Source organism: Mesoplodon bidens (assembly GCF_964165515.1).
Source record: "Mesoplodon bidens genome assembly, chromosome: 20".
In the NCBI taxonomy this organism is placed as follows: Eukaryota; Metazoa; Chordata; class Mammalia; order Artiodactyla; family Ziphiidae; genus Mesoplodon; species Mesoplodon bidens.
This window is the reverse complement of record NC_138181.1, coordinates 20,911,605-20,931,668: the sequence shown is the minus strand read 5'-3', so window position 1 is coordinate 20,931,668 and position 20,064 is coordinate 20,911,605. Positions and strand designations below refer to the sequence as shown.

General features: G+C 37.2%; 1 protein-coding gene across 4 annotated transcripts in view; it reads left to right on the top strand.

The window, feature by feature from the left end:
- DLC1 (DLC1 Rho GTPase activating protein) overlaps positions 1-20,064 on the top strand; it is a 408,689-nt gene that overhangs the window by 284,835 nt on the left and 103,790 nt on the right. The gene's annotated exons all lie outside the window — the stretch shown is intronic.

Sequence of the window (20,064 nt, the reverse complement as noted above, 5' to 3'; positions counted from 1 at the left end):
ATTACATTGATTGGAGTGCCTGGAGAATGAAGCCTTTGAAAGCATCCTGGGACTATTTCAACAGTCCAGGGGAAACATGCTCTCAGTCAAGGGCCACTTTGACAAAGAAGTATGGTTTTCTTCCCGGCAGAACTCCCACCTTTACAAAAGAATATCAGCTTTCTATTTAAAATCGCACAGAAGTGTTGAAGAGACAGACATTTCTGCCTATGCAACAGACTTTAATTAGTTGAGATTAAGTGGCTGAGCTCTCCAAGAATTCTTCAGATTGGCCTTTCATTTCCTGATATAGATAGGAAAACTCATTGAAAACCTAGCAAAGAAATGAATGGCTGAGTCCCTAATCCAAGAGCCCATGTTCTGTAATTACGTAGAAAATTCCTAAAGAGGCTTCCATTTTTTGGTTTTGTCTTTGGTGGTTAACTTACTTGATGCATTATACTATTTGTGCGATGAGTAACTTGACCTTTGGCCCTGGAGGAGCAGCTACAGTAGACATAGTAGGAAGAGAGATAATCTGTAAGCACACACCCCTGTGGATACTGCCATATCTCACCCTTAGTGTACACACTGCCCTGTGCTAATATGCAGCAAGGAAATGTTGTTTAGGAAGAAGTAGCTCCTTAAGGAAGGAAGTGAGCAGTGCAGGAAAAACAAATCAGAGCCTTCCCAGAATAGAATTCACCTTTGACCACCACTTAAAACTCCCCAACCCGTATGCGAGTCCTGTTGGACAGGGATACACATGTCAAAACCTGTCCAAGCCTGCCCTGCCCATAAACAATCACAAATGTTCTAAAATCAACTTCACTGGCATTTGTAGCTCTCAGATACTACTTAGGCTCTCAAGTCCTTAATAAATAGATGAGTCTACACCATTTGTTCACACTTTGCAGAGAATTTTACATTCCTCCAACAACAGCCAAGAAGCAAAAAACATTAATGAGACTTAGTGGCCCCTTAGTTCATGAATAAGCTCTTCTGGCCAGCAGGACTGCCATCTGCTCATAGGCAATGAGATCCTCTAGAAAATAAGCTCTGGTTTAGTGTACATGTCTCAGAAAACTAGTAGATAGTCGTTGTTTTTACAGAAGATTCACTATTTTCATAAAAGCTTTATGGTTGCTTTACGGAGCAAACGTATTTAATTTATTTTATTCTGAAGCCCAGGAAGTCCAAGATCAAGGTGCCGGCAGATTCAGTCTCTTCTGTGAGCTCACTTCTCTTTTCTTTCCGATCTCTCATCAGAATCGGCCTGAACAGTCCATTTGTGACAGTGGCCTTTTTGCTTAAGCTTTTTCTAGCGTGCACCTGAAAACTTTTCCAGCTTCTACTGTAGCCCAGCTCTGGTCACTTCATTCCCCAGCTCACATACCTTCAGAAGTTCCTCCATTGCTTTTGAAATAGAGTTCAAACAGTTTACTTGGCCCTGAATGTCTCCATAACCTTGACCACTGCTTCTCCAGGTTTCCTCTCATTTCTTATACTCTGCATTCCTTCACCCTGGCATAAACATATATGATGAGCAGGCATCATTTTTTCCTGCAATTTTTCCACAGTGGTAGAGCCAGGGAATGGGTGAATTGCCCACTAGCTCTTAAAGACTTCGACTTAGAAATGTTCTGTTAGCCAAAGCAAACCATATGGACACATTTGTCTTCAAGGAGGTAGTGAAAGACAAACTTGACATACGCCCAGTAAAAGGAGAACTGAAGTTCTGATGGTCATCCCTAATGACCACCACACTCTAACATCATCAGATATTAAACAGAAACAGTGTATGTGAAATACTAAGTAACTTCTTATAATCAAAAGATCCCAAATATTTTTAATCAAAAAGAAAAAGTTTTGTTGTCAGGTATTTTATATGCCCTCAGAGCCTATAGTTATTCCAAAAACTAAATAATCTGGTCATGGCAATTCAGGGTAAAATAAATGCAGGAAGAAACAGCTTCTTAAACATACTCTGTACATTTTCTTTTTTATTTGAGTTGGTTTCAGACATTCTTCACATTTTTAGGAAATCTGTTGATTTGTTTCTGTTTTACTGTGTAATTTAAAACCCTCCACCTTTTACTGAAATGTATTAACTACTGAAAAATTAAAAGCAATATAAAAGTAGGAACAGTTGAAGCCAGTTTTAAAGACTTTAAGGCTAAAATAAATTTTTCAAATTATAATGCTCTACTTTCATATATATATATGTATTCCTAGCAGACCAATAAAATGGAATGCTTGTTGGTTAATGGAAATTGACATTCCAATGGTGTTAACCAACCAAGTAATTCTTTTTTAAAGTTTCCTGCTCAAAAATGTGTACAAAGAAATGTTTCTATACCAATTAATGTTGATAGTTTGGTTTGGAACATTAAGTTAAACTAAAGTTAGTTTTATGTATTCTCTTTTTACCATGTTTAATGAATATCCTTGGTGGTCAGTTTCTTCTTCTAGACTTTTTAATCCTTGTGGCATTGCAGAAAAGTAGCAAGGGAATGATGAAAAATAGACATAACACAAAAAATAAGCCTCACAGACATAAACAGATTATAATGTTAGTTTAAGTGAACATTTATTGTTCTTTAAAAAAGGCACAACTGGCTTATGTGCAGAGATACCACACAAGGTATTAGGCACCAACTGAGAGGCTTGTGGGGCAGGGCCTGGGGAGGGAGGTATAGTTCTTGTCTGATGGGCCAGGGGAATGATTTTTATTGAGTTCCTACTGTGTGCAGTACTCTGTACTAAGTGATTTAAATATAGTCTTTCACACTATCCTTTAACAAACCTATAGTGTTACTCTCCCCAGTCTCCCCATTCTGCAAATGAAGGCATTAAGGCACAAGTATTTAGGAAGATTGAAGAAGGTCACACAACTGGTAACTGATAGAACTAGGATTTCAACCAGGTTTGTTTGATTCCAAATCCTAAGCTCCTCTCATTATAACGGAGAAAGAAGATGCAGTTCCTAGACAGCAAATCGTGTGGAAGGACAGTATCACAGAAAAACAAGTGGCAGAAGCAGGAGGGAAGCTATGGTAGGAAGCAAAGAGTTCTGGAATCACCACGTGGTGTTTGGATTTTAGAAATACTTTTGAAGTTTTAGCAAGTAGATTTTGGGAGCCTCTGATGAAGGAGCAATCGATGGCAAGGTCTCAGGGGAAAAGTTTTAAAATTAATATCTTAACTTGCCTTTTAAAAAGATGTATCTAACCTGCATAAAACATTATCAGTATACTCAACAAAATACTGATGTGGAATGTAAATTTCCTCTCTCAAAACACTTTTAGCACGATGGCTCAAAATCCAACATAGGATAATCTATACTAACTGCCTTTTTTGGTTTAATTTTCTTACCATAATCTGAAGGGTTTGAAGATATGGTGCTTCCTCTACCCCCCTCTTATTTACAATAGCAAGGGTGGGTGATTAAATGATCTAATAAAAATATATGTTTTTGAGGGTGGTCCTAAGTTTCCTCATGTAATATGTCCGTGATATCTTCTGCCACACAGTACCGTGAATGCCAAAGGTTGCCAAATAAATATTAATTGATGAAAATAATAAAAAGCCCCTCTTGGGACTTCCTTGACAGTCCAGTGGTTAAGACTTTGCCTACCAATGCAGGGGGTGCGGGATTCGATCCCTGGTCAGAGAGCTCAGATCCCACATGCCTCGTGGCCAAAAAACCAAAACATAAAACAGAGGCAATAGTGTAACAAATTCAATACAGACTTTAAAAATTGTCCACATCAAAAAAATTTTAAAAATAAAATAAAAAGGCCTTCTTAGACATCAGAATTTCAATCTTCTTTGTTGTCTCTTAAAAGAACTAAGCCTAACTTGTACTTGGCAATGCTTTCCTTGGCATTAAGAAATGGAAGCCTTTGGAAGCAATTTTTCCCATTGTGCGGAATGGGTCCCTGAGTAAGGATCCTGGTTGCCAGCCAGTTTTTGAGACCTCTTTCCAATCTAGATGTCTCTATTTGGGTGTGCTGCCAGCAGCAATCATCAGGGTCAGTGGTGTCTAACATCTCCCATGGAGAGAAAGGGGTGGCGACACAACAGCGTTTGTTTAGTTTGTAGGGAAAACTCATGAAAGGTGATGACCTTAGTTCAGGGCTGGGAAAACCCAATGAGTTTAAAGTGGCTAAGAATTGAAGACTTGAAAGCTAGTCCCTTCACCTCCTTGTGCACGGGAGTCACCTCCAGTACCCCCTTGGCCCAAGTCTACGCCATTAGGTTTAAAATGCAGTCACCTAACACCTTCTTATGTGGGGCTGCCTTTCATCACTCAGCCCACAGCCCTTCTTGCCGACATTCTGGGCTGTGACTGTGTGGCTGTCACGAGCTTCACCTACAAGACGCAGTCACGCCTCCCGAGGCTATTGATCTCCACATGAACAGTTAACAGTCCCTATTTAAACTGTGTATTTCAGGGGGCACTTTAATGCAACAGTAAATCAAAGACTGTATTTAGTTCCTAAAGCAGTGGTGTATGGATCCACTCTGATGTAGAAAAAATAAATATGCTATGTGTGTCCACACCTCTCTCCTTCACAGGAACACAGTGTTTATAAAACAAATGTTATAAAAATTGATGAACTGTGAGTGATCCTGAGGGTGTTTGCTCCTTTTCTTAAGGGTAATAAGACAATATCTGATTACAAAATCCAAAGAACATAACATCCTCTTTTATGTGTTCACTTATTGATGGTTGTATTTAACAGTGTGAGAGCATTTGGTATCTGATTAATACATACTTTGTGTTTTGAAGCAATTCTTGCTTAGATCAAAATTGTAGAATCTAAAGGGACTTTCCTTAGCATTTCTACACAAACCCCCATGTGTCCTACCGGCCATTCTACTCAGGCCTCCACCTTTATCTGCATCACCCTTATCTTTCTTTGCTGAAAATTCAAATTTTACATCTCCTCTGTGCTCAGAAACCTACCTTGTTCCAAAAAGTCCTTACTGACACCCCTGCCGCCGAACCATTTATCAGCCATTCAGTTTTGTTTATTGTGGCGAATACACAAAACACAAAATTCACCATTTTAACCATTTAAGAATGTACAATTCAGGAGTATTTAGTGTATTCGCAGTGCTATGCACCATCACATTATATAGTTCCAAAACATTTTAATCACCCCAAAAGGAAACCCCCATACCCAGTAAGCAGTCACTCTCCATTTTCATTGCTCCCCAACACCTAGAAACCACTAATCTGCTTTCTGTATTTGCCTATTCTGCATATCTCATATAAATGCAATTGTACAATATGTGATCTTTTGTGTCTGGCTTCTTTCACTTAACATAATATTTTAATTTTCATCCATGTTGTAGCATGTACCAGTATTTCATTCCTTTTATGGCTGAATAGTATTCCATTGTATGATTATACTACATTTTATTTATCTATCCATACAATGGTGGACATTTGGATTGTTTACACTTTTAACTATTGTGAAAATATATTTATTGTGAAATATGTTGGCTTGGCCAAGAAGTTCGTTTGGGGTTTTCCATAACATCTTATGGAAAACCCCAAACGAACTTCTTGGCCAACCCAATATTTAACTAGCTATTGTTCAGCTGTTGTGAACATTCTTTATATATATATATATATATATATATATATATATATATATATATATATATATATATATATATTTTATTTTTTTTTGGTTGTGCTGGGTCTTAGTTGTGGCAGGCAGAATCCTTAGTTGTGGTATGCGGACTCTTAGTTCCGGCATGCATATGGGATCTAGTTCCCTGACCAGGATCGAACCCTGGCCCCCTGCATTGGGAGCACAGAGTGTTATCCACTGCACCACCGGGAAGTCCCCCTGTTGTGGACATTCTTATACAAGTTGCTGTTTGAACACCAATTTTCAATTCTTTTGTATCTATACCTAGTAGAATTGCTGGGTCATATAGTTATTTATTTTGAACTTTTTAAGGAACTGCCAAACTATTTTTCAGAGGATGAACCATTTTACATCCACCAGCAACGTATGAGTGTTCCAGTTTCTCTACATTCGCACTGACATTTGTTATTTTCCTTTTTTTAAATTATAGCTCTCCTAGTGGGTGTGAAGTGGTATCTTACTGTGGTTTTGATTTACTTCTCCCTGATGGCTGGTGACCTGGAGCTTCTTTTCATGTACTTGTTGCCATTATCTTCTTTGGAGAAACGTCTATTGACTTGCAAATATTTTCTCCCATTCTGTGGGTTGTCTTCTTACTCTCTCAATAGTGCACAGAAGTTTTAATTTTGATTAAGTCCAATTAATCTCGGTTTTTTTTTTGCTCCTGCTTTTGATGTCATATCTAAGAATCCATTGACAAATCCAAGATCATGGAACTTTACACATATGTTTTCTTCTAACAGTTTTGTAGTTTTAGCTCTTAAATGTAGGTCTATGATCCATTTTTAGTTAGTTTTAGTATACTGTATAAAGTAAGGGTCCAGCTTCTTTCTTTTGCATGTAGGCCTCCAGCATGATTTGTTGAAGAGACTCTTCTTTCTCTCAGTCGTTCAATTTTGAAAGCTTCTAGTTGAAAGCATTTTACTTAATAATTATACATTGTTTTTATTAAGTTGTTCATACATGTAGGTCTTCTTTCTCTTAGTCTACAGGAACCCATTCAAGAGAGGAAACTTAACTTCTTTTATGTCCAGTATTTTATCTAAGGGCTAAAATGGTTTCCAGAGTAGGAAAAAAGGAACCCAAGAGCTTTTAAGCTTTTGACCCAGAAAAATCAGTAATTTATTTAAAAGACAATTTGTAATGCTTTTAAATATAAAATTAATAAGACAGTCTCTGCCCTCAAGATGCTCACAGTCTAATGAGGGAAACTAGCATATCTGGTAGCCACTAGACACACGTGGCTCACACTACTCACACGTTGAGTACTTGCAACGTGGCTAACTCTCCTTGAGATTTGCTGTAAGAGTAAAATACACACTGAATTTCAAAGTCTTAGCACAAAAAGAAAGTCAAAGCTCTTATTAATAATTTTTATATTAATTACATTTTGAAATGGTAATATTTTGGTGTATTAGAGTAAATAAAATATATTATGAAATTAATTTCACTTGTTTCTTCTTACTCTTTCAATGTGATTTGCTCATATTTCCATTGGTCAACACTAAGCATAGACAAACAGAAAACCAAGCAAGTATCTCACAGCTACAAACTAATAACTGAGAGAGGTGATATTAATGCCCATTTCTTAAAATTTCATAGCCTAGGCTCTTAATTACTATGCCATAGAACTTAAAATCAATCAGGAATGTGAAGATATGGTCAGCGGCTCCCATTTGAAACTGGAAGGGGAGGCAAGGGTCCATAACATATATTGAGTGCAGAACATCTTCAGAGAATACAAAGGAAATACATTCTGCCCACACTTCAGAACTCATGAGAAGACATACCAGACCCACATCATTCAACTAGAGAATAACTACAGGCTAAGCCGGTGACTCTCAGCCACGGGTGATTTTGGCCCCCAGGAGATTTGGCAATATCTGGCAACGTTTTTAGTTGTCAACACCTGGAGGCACCACTAGCATCTAATGGGTAGAGGCCAGAGGTGCTGACACACATCCTACAATGCACAGGACAGCCCCTGCACAACAAAAGTTATTTGTCTCAATATGTCAATAATTCTGAGGTTGAGAAACCCTAGGCTAATAAACCTTCGCTAGAGAAATGTTTCAGAGAAAGAAGAGGCAACTGTGTGGGAAGACTACGGCAAGGAAGAGACCCTAAAGGTGTTGGCAGGTCCAGCTGGGACAGGCTTGGGGCAAATTGAGCAAGAGAGTATTACCAGTCAGGAGGAGGGTAGCTGGTGGTGGGAACTGGCAACGGACTGGAGCTAACTGGAGCAAAGAGCACGTCATGAAAAGGAGAAGCAGTGGCCAGAGAATTGGTTTGGAATTCAGAAGCATTGGGCTCTAACTCTGTTTCTTCCACTTGCCAGCTGGGCAGCTTGGAGCAAATCACTTGACCTTTCTGAAATTCAGTGTAAGCCTCTTTCAATGGGGATCATTTTAATCAAATGAGATCTTCTGTGTACAATCGATTTATAAGAAAAAATACAAAATATTGCTGGTAACTTTATGATTGTGGTTGTTACCAAATTAAGTTGATTGCAGAGTGTCAGGACCTTGAAAGCCTGGCAAGGAGACAACGTTGGGTCTGATGGGATCATCTGGAGCAGGAAAGGCATTAGAGGAGAATGATGCTACGAGCGGTTTGTTTTGTCACAGTGTGCAGGAAAGAAGGGAGCAGGGAGAGGGTGTGGTGAGGACAACCATCTAGGACACCTTTCCGGGGAAACAGCATGAGCACAGGAGGGGCCAGAGTGGAGGCAGCTGGGGGAAGGCCCCACCCCACCATGTCAGGCAGCTGCTGTCCTGTGGGTGCACATCAGAGACCTGTCGGCAGTAAACTGACTCCAGAGGTTCTTCTGGGGATACGTTGGGGAGTGAGTCGTGGCCCTTTGCAGAGATGGACAGAAACACAGGCAGATTACTCCACCAGCTTGTGCACCAGTCCTATATAATAAGGTGGAATTGAACAAGTGAAAACAATACATGTGGTTTCTAAGGCTGAGTATTTAATATTTCATAATCAACATAGAGTTGTAAGAAAAGGTAGATTCTGAATTTTCCTTGAAATTGTCCCACCTTCCAGAGCACTACAATGGTAATATGTTTTGAAGCATATATAGATAATGGAATGTGTGTTTATAGCTCTTTGAGGTTTAATTTTCCCACATTCAGTCCTTAAATTCAAATTTCCCCGGCCTGGCACTGAGGCAGAAAATTTCACACGTTAATTATTTTTAATTAAAATAATTTATTTAATGACATTTGAGAAACAGCCTAGTGGTTTCATCATGGCATAAGACTGTTGAGACTGTTGAATGTAGGCTCCATTGGGATATAAGCTTTGAAAGGGCAGGGATTTGGGGCTTCTTTGTTCACTGCTATAACTCTAGTGCTTAGGATAGTGCCAGCCCACGGTAGCACTCAATAAGTTATTTGTCAAATGAATAAATGAATGTACGAATGAACAAGAAGTGTGTGCTGTCTGTGCATTCTTCCTAGGTGGTTGTGTGATTGATCAAATGCTGTGTGCATCTGTGGGGCTGGGTATGACAGTATCTGACCCCCATCGTGAACTAAGGCTGTTATCAAAGCTGTCCACTGAGACCCATCTCTTTCACTGGTTCATTGCCACGAGCGCTCAGATCAAGCATTTTCCCCTCTCCTTTTTACCTCCTCTGGAACCCAGCAGAGGTAAATCAGTAACATTGGAAGTGGATGAAGATATGAGCACAAAGGGATCAAATTTTCCCCCTCGGAAGTGGCAATTGGTTTGTCTTCTTACACCTTTCCCCAAAAGTGGCCTTTCCATGTTCCCGAGGAAGAAAACATCACCCGGGCGGGTGCGCGCCTGGCAGGACCGTTGCACTCCAATCTCCTCGGCGGCTACAGAAATAAGGGCTCTTCAGTAAGACTTGACAATACGTCAGTTCTACAGTGATAAGAGGAGCCTGAAACACCAACAGTCACCACAGGCCACAGGCTGTACTTCCCAAGGTAGGGCTGCAAGGCCACCAAACAAAGCAAAGAGGAGAGTTATCTCGACAGCTTGTCATCAGAGTTCTGAAAATGTAAAATGTGGCTTTCCTAAAGAACTATTGAAACAACGTAAGAACACTAACTCAATCATTTAAGGATGCTCTCCATGGTTCGAATGACCCACATTTGCATATTTTCCATTCTCTTTAGCCATTTTGAGTACTTCCTAACCATGAATAATGTTTCTTCACTTTCTACATCAGCTTGCAAGATGTTCTTTATGATACCTGAACTCTTCATTTGGTGTGGGGGGAAGTTCAAGGATATATTTTCTTATAAAGGAAAACAAACAAACAAAAAAGGTACTTACTCTAACATGTATTAAAGTACCAAATTCTCATGGAACATTAGTCTGAGATGTTACTGCGTTGTTGGAACCTTACTGCAGACATAGCCAAGGCTCCTGAAAGATACAGTTTTATTACTGAGGAGGAATCAAGGAGGGGAATTTCTTCACTGGAAACAGGAGCCCTCTATTTCAGATTTGATTCATGGGAGAAGCCAGCTTTATTAGTTTTCTTTCTTAATGTGATGTCTTTTAAAATAGTATATCCTTGGGTTAAAAACCAATAACTTTCCAACATCTTCCCAGTTATATGTTTTCTGAAAATATGAAGATTTCTGATAAATTCAGTGAGAGCTTTTTTTTTTTTTTAATCTATTTATTTATCTATTTTGGGCTGCGTTGGATCTTAGTCATTGTGCGCGGGCTTTCTCTAGTTGTGGCAAGCGGGGACTACTCTTTGTTGCGGTGTGAGGGCTCCTCCTTTTGGTGACTTCTCTTGTGGAGCACAGGCTCTAGGGCACAGGCTCAGTAGTTGTGGCGCACGGGCTTAGTTGCTCCGTAGCATGTGGGATCATCCCAGACCAGGGCTTGAACCCGTGTCCCCTGCATTGGCAGGCGGATTCTTAACCACTGTGCCACCAGGGAAGTCCCAGTGCTTCTTTTTCAATCTTTATATAGGAATATAGAAGTGGGCTTCCCTGGTGGCGCAGTGGTTGAGAGTCCGCCTGCCAATGCAGGGGACGTGGGTTCGTGCCCCGGTCCAGGAGGATCCCACATGCCGCAGAACGGCTGGGCCCGTGAGCCATGGCCACTGGGCCTGCGTGTCCGGAGACTGTGCTCCGCAACGGGAGAGGCCACAGCGGTGGAAGGCCCGCGTACCACAAAAAAAAAAAAAAGAAATATAGAAGTATATGTTGCTAGGTCTATGTATTTCAAGAATATAGTGTCATAGATTGGAACAGTGTCCTTGAGGGTGTGTGGTACACAACTGTGAGCCTGTACACAGTGGGTATGCGTGTACATTCATGAGGTATGTGTGGTCGCTTTGCTTTCCTAAACTACCTATAGCCAGTAATTACTCCTGAGGAAAAGTCTGTTTTCTCAGTGTTTTTAAGTTCATTATTAGGGCATTTTTAGTGTTGATATTATCCTGCAGAATTTTTATTAAAAGTCTTTCACCTTGTCTCTGAGACCATAAAGAAGGGCAATAAATTAGTAAAATTAATGTGAATAAATGTTTCTTGTAATTGTGAAATTACAAATAAATTATATTTAAGCTCCCACCACATTAAACATCTCTTCTGGAAACTTAAAGATTCAAAAGGAAAGCATAAGCCATTTTTAAAATCTCTACTATAGCAAATAGAAAGCTATACAAACAAAAATGAATCCAGTACCTGGAATAAAGCAAATTTTGATTAGGTCAAACGAAAATGAGTGAAATCCAGAAGTAGAAACAAACATTTGGTCAAATGGAAAACATTTCTGGACTTCTGCCTTTCAGACCTGCCTGCCTCCCAGCTGTTATATGGTGATATTGAAAATGCTTCACGTATCTCAGAGATAATACGAGGATGAAAGGCATGTTTGAAGTTCTTGAAACTATTCTGAGAAAGCTACTTGAGAAAACACAAGCGCTGTCAGTGATACCAGGCAGCCTGTCATTAAAACCAGGCAATCATTTTTCATCCATTTCATCTTTCTCTCAAAGTTATGACATTAAAATATCACATCATAATGAACATTTTCTAAATCAGTCTTCTTTGGTAAAATGAGTGCCAAAAGCAATACCAAAACCAAACCCCCAGATGAAGCAAGATAAGCAGAAAATATGGTCTTAGGAAATGAATAAACATGGATTCATTATTCATCCATTCACTCATTCATATATGTCAAGCATTGTCCTAGGTGCTAGAGACGTATCAATAAACAGTGCCATCACAGCCCTTGCCTTCATGGGACTTACAATTCAAGAGAAAAAAACAGTAATTACTGAGTGTTCCAAAGAAAAGCAGAGTGCTATTGAATTGTGTCTTAACAGAGTGACCTAACTTATTCCAGGAGAGAATAAGGGATACAGAGAAGGTAGAGGCAACTCTGGAAGTTTGGAAGGCCAGCATGGCTGGTCGTCTTATATGACCAAAATAAAAAGAATTCCATTTATTTTGTTGTTCAACAGAGATGGAAGTCTTTGTAATATTAACTTAAATTCTCCCTAGAGTATTTACATATTTATACCACTGTTTGTTTAAACGGAAGGCACTGATTATTTCTTATCCATCAGGCAAGGTGCCAACTGTTTGTAGGAGAACGTTTCTGTGGTTATGATTTATTTAACCTCACTCTTGATCAGCTTCAGTTTGCCAACATACAATGTGTGAGTTCTGTTCAATTTTCATTCTAGAACACTAATATATACAACACATAGGATTATTTTACCTGACAGGACTTCGTATAGATTTAGAAAAAGCCCCCCACTCCTCAGTTTGGGGGTTTCTTTTCTCTCCCCTCCCCTCCCCTCCCCTCCTCTCCTCTCCTCTCCTCTTCTGTTCTCTTCAATGCCAGCCTAGTTTTCATTTCTATTTTATAGCTATCATGCTATAACAAATAGTTTCAATGATAAGGAACTAGAAAAAAATTTGGCATTTCCCTTACCAATCATGGTATGGTATTATTATGTTATTTGTCTAGTAGACAGAGGAAACATGACTTGTATTTGTTGTTAACTAATACAGTGGCTTCCGATGAGTTTTAGAAACAGGTTGATACACGTCGTAAAAGTTCCCTGCAGAAGATATTGCTCTCCTTCTCTTTCCTTTTACCCCACCTTTTACCCTATTATTTGTTTGGTAGTTTTCAGTCTGGAAGAATGAGAAAATTAAAATTCTATTCGTTTTATATTTCTGTTCTTACAGATGAAATGACCTAGATTAATAGATTATTTCAGGCTTATATAAAGAACTTCAAACCAGAGAAAGAGATTTAAAAACAGCAAGAATGACAAATGCTTTATGTAGCTTTCATTTTGAAGATAATGAAGGCATAAAACAATTTCTCCAAAAGATGTCAAAATACATGTTTAACTATCAAGTCACTAAAGGATGGAAAATTTAAAGTGGTTCTATTGAATCACCAGGTACCAAATAACAAATAAGGACCATCTGCCTTGCGATACCAAAGTATCAATTTCCTTCTTTCCAAAAGTCTGAGAAAGAGCATTTCCAAAACGGATTTAACATGGTAAATGAATTTGCAAAAATGTTTTTGAAATATGGATCTCTATCGAAGATCAGATCCATTGTTTCTGTTCACTTTATGTTCCAATTTTACAATTTATTAGCAGCCTCAGTGTATTTTGATTTATTTCTTCTTCTGAAGTTTTTTGCTCCCAATAAATACTGTAAGCTTTGTTGATATATTTCAGTGCTGTAACCATTGATATTCTCCTTTAGTGGATATTTTGGTATTACTAAAACACTATTTAAAAATAGCCACAATTGGGGAAAAAGAAACCATTTGCTTAGCACAGAAGAACAGGAGAGAACTGTGGGAATATGGTGTGTTTTAACGATTTAAAAAAGAAAATAAAGGCAAGAAATTTTTAGCAAGCAATCAATACTGACAGATGGGTGACAAGTCTGTCATACTTCCCTACCCTTGCTGTAGCATTTAACTATGGAAACTTGAAAAGAAGATAAAAACACATATTCTACTCACCATCCTCCCCCAAATACTAAAATGTATCAACTGTAATCCTTGCATTGGAGAGCTCATAATCAATTTTAGCTTATTGCCTAGACTTGCCATTCTCATATTTAACATTTACATGATTTTGTTACAGATACTTTTTCTATTTTCTTCTATGGTATTTCTGTGAGCAATGCCATAATCTCAAATAACTTTCAATTGCTTGTCAGAAAGATTATGGGCAGAAGTCATCTAGCTTGTGAGTGAATTTAACCAACTTCTCAACATCTATATTTTGTAACTTTATTGTTCTCTGGTTAAAGTTTCGTATTCAGTAATTCTCCAAAAAAAACTATGCTTTTTAATGGGGAAAATTATATACAATTGTGGAAAATAAGACTACATAGATTCTCAAAAATCTTGAGATAATCTTTATAGATATGTCTACATATATATCCAGAAAGAAAGGTAGAATGATATTCACAGATGTACTCCTGCATATCAGTATATATCAAATATATCTACTAAACTGTAGACCCTTCCTAAACAGGCAGTTCCCGCTCCCCACTGACACCTAAATTTTTTTTCAAAGGGAGTATTGATTTTTCTAGAATGTACAGGCTTTAGGAAAAATAAGTAGAAAAAAACAAAGCCATCAGTGACTCAGCATTCTCTTTCTTTCCATATTCTTTAACATTCTATATATTTTTTAACATCAACTCAAACAAAATAATATATGGAATGTAATCAATACATACAATTATAAATAACATTTTCACAACTTAAGTTGGTGATGTTCAAAGTCGGTTTCCTTCTACCTTCCTCCAGATTCTCACAGGAATGTAACCATGCCCCACAGACATTCAAAGCTACGGAAGCTAAAATAACTCATTCCCCCCAACCCCAAATAATGATACTACACAATTAATTTTTCTTTTTTGATAGAAGGTTTTTATGATCTCTTTCCTCCATCATCAACTCCTCCAGGTTCTAAGGAAATACTTGTAAAACTATCTTCCTTCGTTGCATTTGTCAGGCATATGAAAAAAGGTGTGTGAGTGTGTGTGTGTGTGTGTGTGTCTGTCTGTCTGTCTGTCTGTCTCCATCTGTCTGGTCCTATATTCTAAAGTCCATTGCCTTTTTAATTTTATAACTTAGTCCCTAAATCTCTGATCCAAAATCATGACTCATGATTGATCTGAAACTCTGGGCATTGCAGAAAGGAAACAGAAGCTTGATAAACCATCAGAGAAGAGGAATTTAAAGGTGGAGAGTGATTCTCATACCTCTGGTCAATTTTTAATCCCCAACCCCTACACCAAAGACAGGAAAACTAATATACTAGCCTTTAAAACTGAAATTGTGAACCTGCAACTTTTTTGTAAGATTTAATACCCATTTACTGGGAAAAAAAAAAAGTGATTGGTAGCTGCTAACAATCATGTTTATCTGCACAATGTTCTTGTGAAGACTGACCAAAATAGTGACAAAGATCCTGATAGCAAAAATCTTTAGCTGTGCTTCTAAATTCAGTTATGCTCTGCCTGGAAACTCATAGGTGATAAGATGAATAAGTTTTATGAAATTCATTGTAGTGCCCCTACCTTGAGATTACATTTCTTGAATTCTGTATGCAAATGTATATATAACCTCATGAAAATCTAACTTTGTTTTAAACATTTTGGTACTTTAGAAAAACAACAACAAAACAGCTTTGAAGATATACAGATGTGACCTTGCTTACTGAGAAGTCCTTCTCTTGTCAACCCACGATTTATAATTCACAGGGGTAAAAATTAGGTGAATTTTCAAGAAAAATATTATGGTGAATTGAAGCAAATACCAGATATTTTGCACTTTAAACCAAACAGCATCTCAACTCATAATTCAGCCTCTGAGAAGTCATAACTCACAGTGGTCTGCAAACTTTTTAAATTGAGTACACACATAAGTAAAATATTTTTGAGTACATACTATGTATTATATATATTTATATTTATATATCTCTAAAGTAGGGTTTCTTAGCCTGTGCACTATTGGCATTTTGGACCAGATAATTCTTGTCATGGTGGGTTGTCCCGTGCATTGTAGGATATTTAACAGCATCCCTGGGCTCTACTGACTAGATGTCAAAGCACCTTCCTCAGTTACGACAGCCAAAAACCATCTCTAGACACTGCCAAATGTTTCCTGGGGAGCAAAACTGCACCAATTGAGAACCACTACTCTAAATCACCTACATGTAATGCTATAGGTAATAATACTAATATATTATGTAATGCGAACATGAAAAATACCTGGTTTTAAGGTTGAGTTTTACTTTTTAGTAGTGCTAAACATTTTTTTTTGCTTCCTATATAAATGTTATCATTAATAATTTTTAGGGAAAGAAATGTGACAGAATGTACTTCAGCTTGTTTTTTAAATCTTAATTTAACAAGAGGTGGCATCCTGATTCAAACTTCAGTTTATTTCAGTACTTGAATTTAAAGGCCATAAAGGTAGAAAAAATAGGTAACTTCAGCTGGATGAAATGCAACTTTTTAACTATATCATGATACAAAATTGTCCATTCAGTCTAACAAAAGGATTTTGCTGAAATTTTATTAATAAAACATCTTTGTGTTGATGTTTTAAGAATAAATAAGAAATTGCATTTTTATATTTTTAACATGTATGTTTGAAATTACTGCAACTGTTCATTTAGAAAAAAATTTTAGCTGGTTAGAAAACTGAATTCAGGTTGTTTTTAATTTGCTTATGGGAGTTTTAATAGGTGACACATACACAGCATTTTCAATAATAAATTCACATACCAATGCGCACCAAAATATTTTCAGAATGCTTTGTAGATAACACAAGTTGTTGTTTGTCTGCTTTTAAAAGCAGTTACTTCCTCCCTCATTGTTTAAATGTCACCTTTATCCTTGAGAACAAATCATATAGGATTTTTTTTAAATGTATGCTCAGGTAACATAGTAGTAACAGCAACTTGTCCCATCACAGAAATGTTAGCAAATTTGAAATATATACTTTTTTTTAAAAAGAAAGATGAATAACTCATCTTCAGGTTCAAGTTCTTTCCTATGAAATAACCAATGAACCTCTGTATGGTAAAGAATGATTTTTGTGGTCACTCCCTACCTCATTTCAAATATTGTAAAGAATTTACTACACTTTATTAGATTTTTAAATTAAAATATTAGAATGTCACTATCATCCTGTAGCATTTTGTACACTTTTGGCTTTTATTTCTTTGCTAAAATAGTTCATCTATTTATTTTGCAATGTTATCTCTGTAAACTTAGCCTAGAATACTTTCTGTGGTTAAATTAACAGCTTTTTTGAAAAATATTATTTTTACTGAAAGAGCCATTTATTATTGAGAATATCACCTCATTGGTTTTTCTTTCCTTTAGTGACTCATAATAAAAGTGAAAAGGTAATCATTCATATTCCATCATTGAAATAAAATTTAGCAAATACTATATAAGCTGAGACCTATTAGAAACATCTGTACTTTCATTTAACTATACCACATCTCTTACACTACATAATTTGCTATAAAACTTGTTTTTTTCAAATTTTAATAATATTTACTGTGCATTTTTATTAGTTTTTACTAGCAAAGGAATGTAATCTAACTTGACATCATATTATTTTTCTAGGATTATTTTAAACATTTTTATCATGGCAAGAAGAGCAACTGTTTCCTTAATGTGTCTTTAGGTTATTGGCTATTAAGTGAAAATTTTCAAGTGTGGCTTCTAAACATTTAAAATTAAACATTAGATTGAGTATCACATAACCAATCATCACTGAAGAAATCAAAAGAGTATACTTTGGATGCATAGGATGGATACATCATGCTAATTATTATAACTTTATTCTATCCTTATCTGATATCTCAAGGCACAATTTTCTCCCAGGTCAAGCTTCATTCTGAAAAATCATGAATATCAATATGTTGGTAGTCTTCTTGATAATTTCATGGTGGAGGCAGGTGGAGGCCGACATTTTGCCAAATCTGATCAGATTGCCAACATATCAAGAGTTTATATTAGGAGTAGAAGAAATATCAGCTTCATCTTGTTTTTCATTATGTATTGACTGATTAGCATTATTTTCAGTCAAATTTCTTCTCAGGTGAGATATCTTTTAAATCTCTTAAGATTACCTATGTTTATTCATAGGTAAATTGAAATGTATATGTATATGATGAAAGCCGATGAGTAACGGAGACTGATAACCCATCCAAGACATGAAATTCACAATCTTCCCAGAGTAGACTCTGAGTATTGTGACACATAACATGTGGATGAAGGTGGGAATCAACATCAATCTACATATTAAATATTAGCAAAGCCTAATGTCATCTTCTGTTAATCAAAAAATTAATAAAATATGAGTAGAAGTTAATCATGTTTTCTTCCCAGACCCCAAAGAATCATCTTGCACACTCACTGGGATGCAAGATCCCACTTTCAGGGCCCCTGCCTTACAGTAAGTACTAGCTATTCTTAGAGGTGCAAATGATGTATACTAGACTGCATTGCAGACTGAAATGAACTCTGTTTTCCTATAGAAAATTAAAACTTGCAGTGCCGTTTTGTTTTTCCTAGTGTGACCTCTCAGTAATGCCATCTGTTCTATAATAGTTTCATTTTAACATGTGATCACAGAACGCTCCATTACAAGACTGGCCCGATTCAGGCAGTATGATCAAGAAGGTGCTAAGGAGCAAGCCAGTTAGTGTCATAGTTACAGTTACGGTCCGAAATACAAGGCAGGTGCGTGTACCAGTAACCAATTGAAAAGCATTCTCTCCACTGAGTGATAGGTAAAGGCAATGGAGGAATTTGACCACAAGCATTCTCATAAATTTTAAAAACAGTTCCCTGGCTGAGTTAATAAATGAATGGAATGGTTGAGAATTTCCAGCCAGAGCGTGACAAGTAATTGGCGAAATCGGCAAAATATCTAGTGACCATTTAAAAAGATGTTATGTTTTAAGATCATTAAAGTGCAGCATTTTATCTGCTGATGATTTATTTTATTTGTAAAGTATCCTACTCATAATAAAATGAGCTAGCCATGACTTTAGCTTAATAAAATATTTTATTGCTTCTAAAACCTGTGAGTATATGTGTGTGTATATATATGTGCATATATATGTATATATATAAATTACCCTGAGATTTTCTAGATCTACAGTAATTTATTTATTTCTACATAGAAGTGTTTTTTTAAATCTGGAATTTGAGCTTTACCCATATCAATACTTATCAACAGAATACTAAAGCTATCTTTAAAGTCTGAGGGAAATAGTGTATTTAACCTTAACTTGTGCTGGGGGTTCTCATTACCTTGACCTTCAAATATCTGAAAGTAAGTGAACTTTGTAACAACATTTACTACTGTCAGAGTTCAGCACTGCCCACAAGCCCTCTGTTTTCCAACCCCCTAGCCCACACCCAGCAGAGTTTATTAGTCCATGGGTTCATTTGTCCTTGGAGTTCCCTAGACTGAATGAAGGCTTCAGAAATATTTCTGGCTTTACAGCAATATGTTTCTTAACAGGAGTTTTTCTCCCTGAGTGTTTTTGCCTCTACAAGCCTCAAGACTCTCTTCAAAGCCACACCCATGATAGGTGCGCTGCAATGATTCTGTTGACCCAAAACACATCAAAGACCCAAGAACTTACTAACACTTATGAGTATGTGCAAGACCTACAATGGTGTCTCCCCCCCAGGGTAACAGCCCAGGCAGGGAAATGAGTCAGCACCAGGCTTTTAACAACTTCTCTGGTGAAGAGGTTGGATTTAAAATTAACACAAAACTACAGAGCTCTTTTCTTATCATGTTATTTCCCATCCATTCTCTTTTGTTTCCCAAAAGGTTTATTTCGTGTAAAGGACAAAAGTCCTATCACAAAGCTCTTTTAAAAGGAATTTCCTCTTCTGTCCATAAGCCTGAGGAACACTAACCTTAAAAAGCAGGGGCCTGTGTTTACAACTAAGTACAGCAGGAGGGAAAAGATATTCTTAGCGTAAAACCAGCCAAAAAAAACAGATGGGACACCAGTTCACTCCATCAGGCCACACAGACAGCTGACTCATGTAGACAGGGTTATACACAACTTCAGGTTTGCTCACTTTCTTCCTTTTCATAGAAAATTCATTCTTCATGTTCCTTTTGGGAATTGTCCAAAGTTACAAATACTCATCCCAGCATAATTCCAAAGCCAATAGAAGCAATCTAGACACTTCTTATCACCTCTTACTTATCTTCCTTGTTTCTAATTTCTGAGTGAAATTCCCTACTCATTATCTTGGCTGAGTAGAGCCCAGGTATTGTTTTTTAAAAAAATCACCCAATAAAAATTTTAAAAGAAGTAAGCATGGTGATTATTGACACTTCGTGCTGAGTTCCTCTA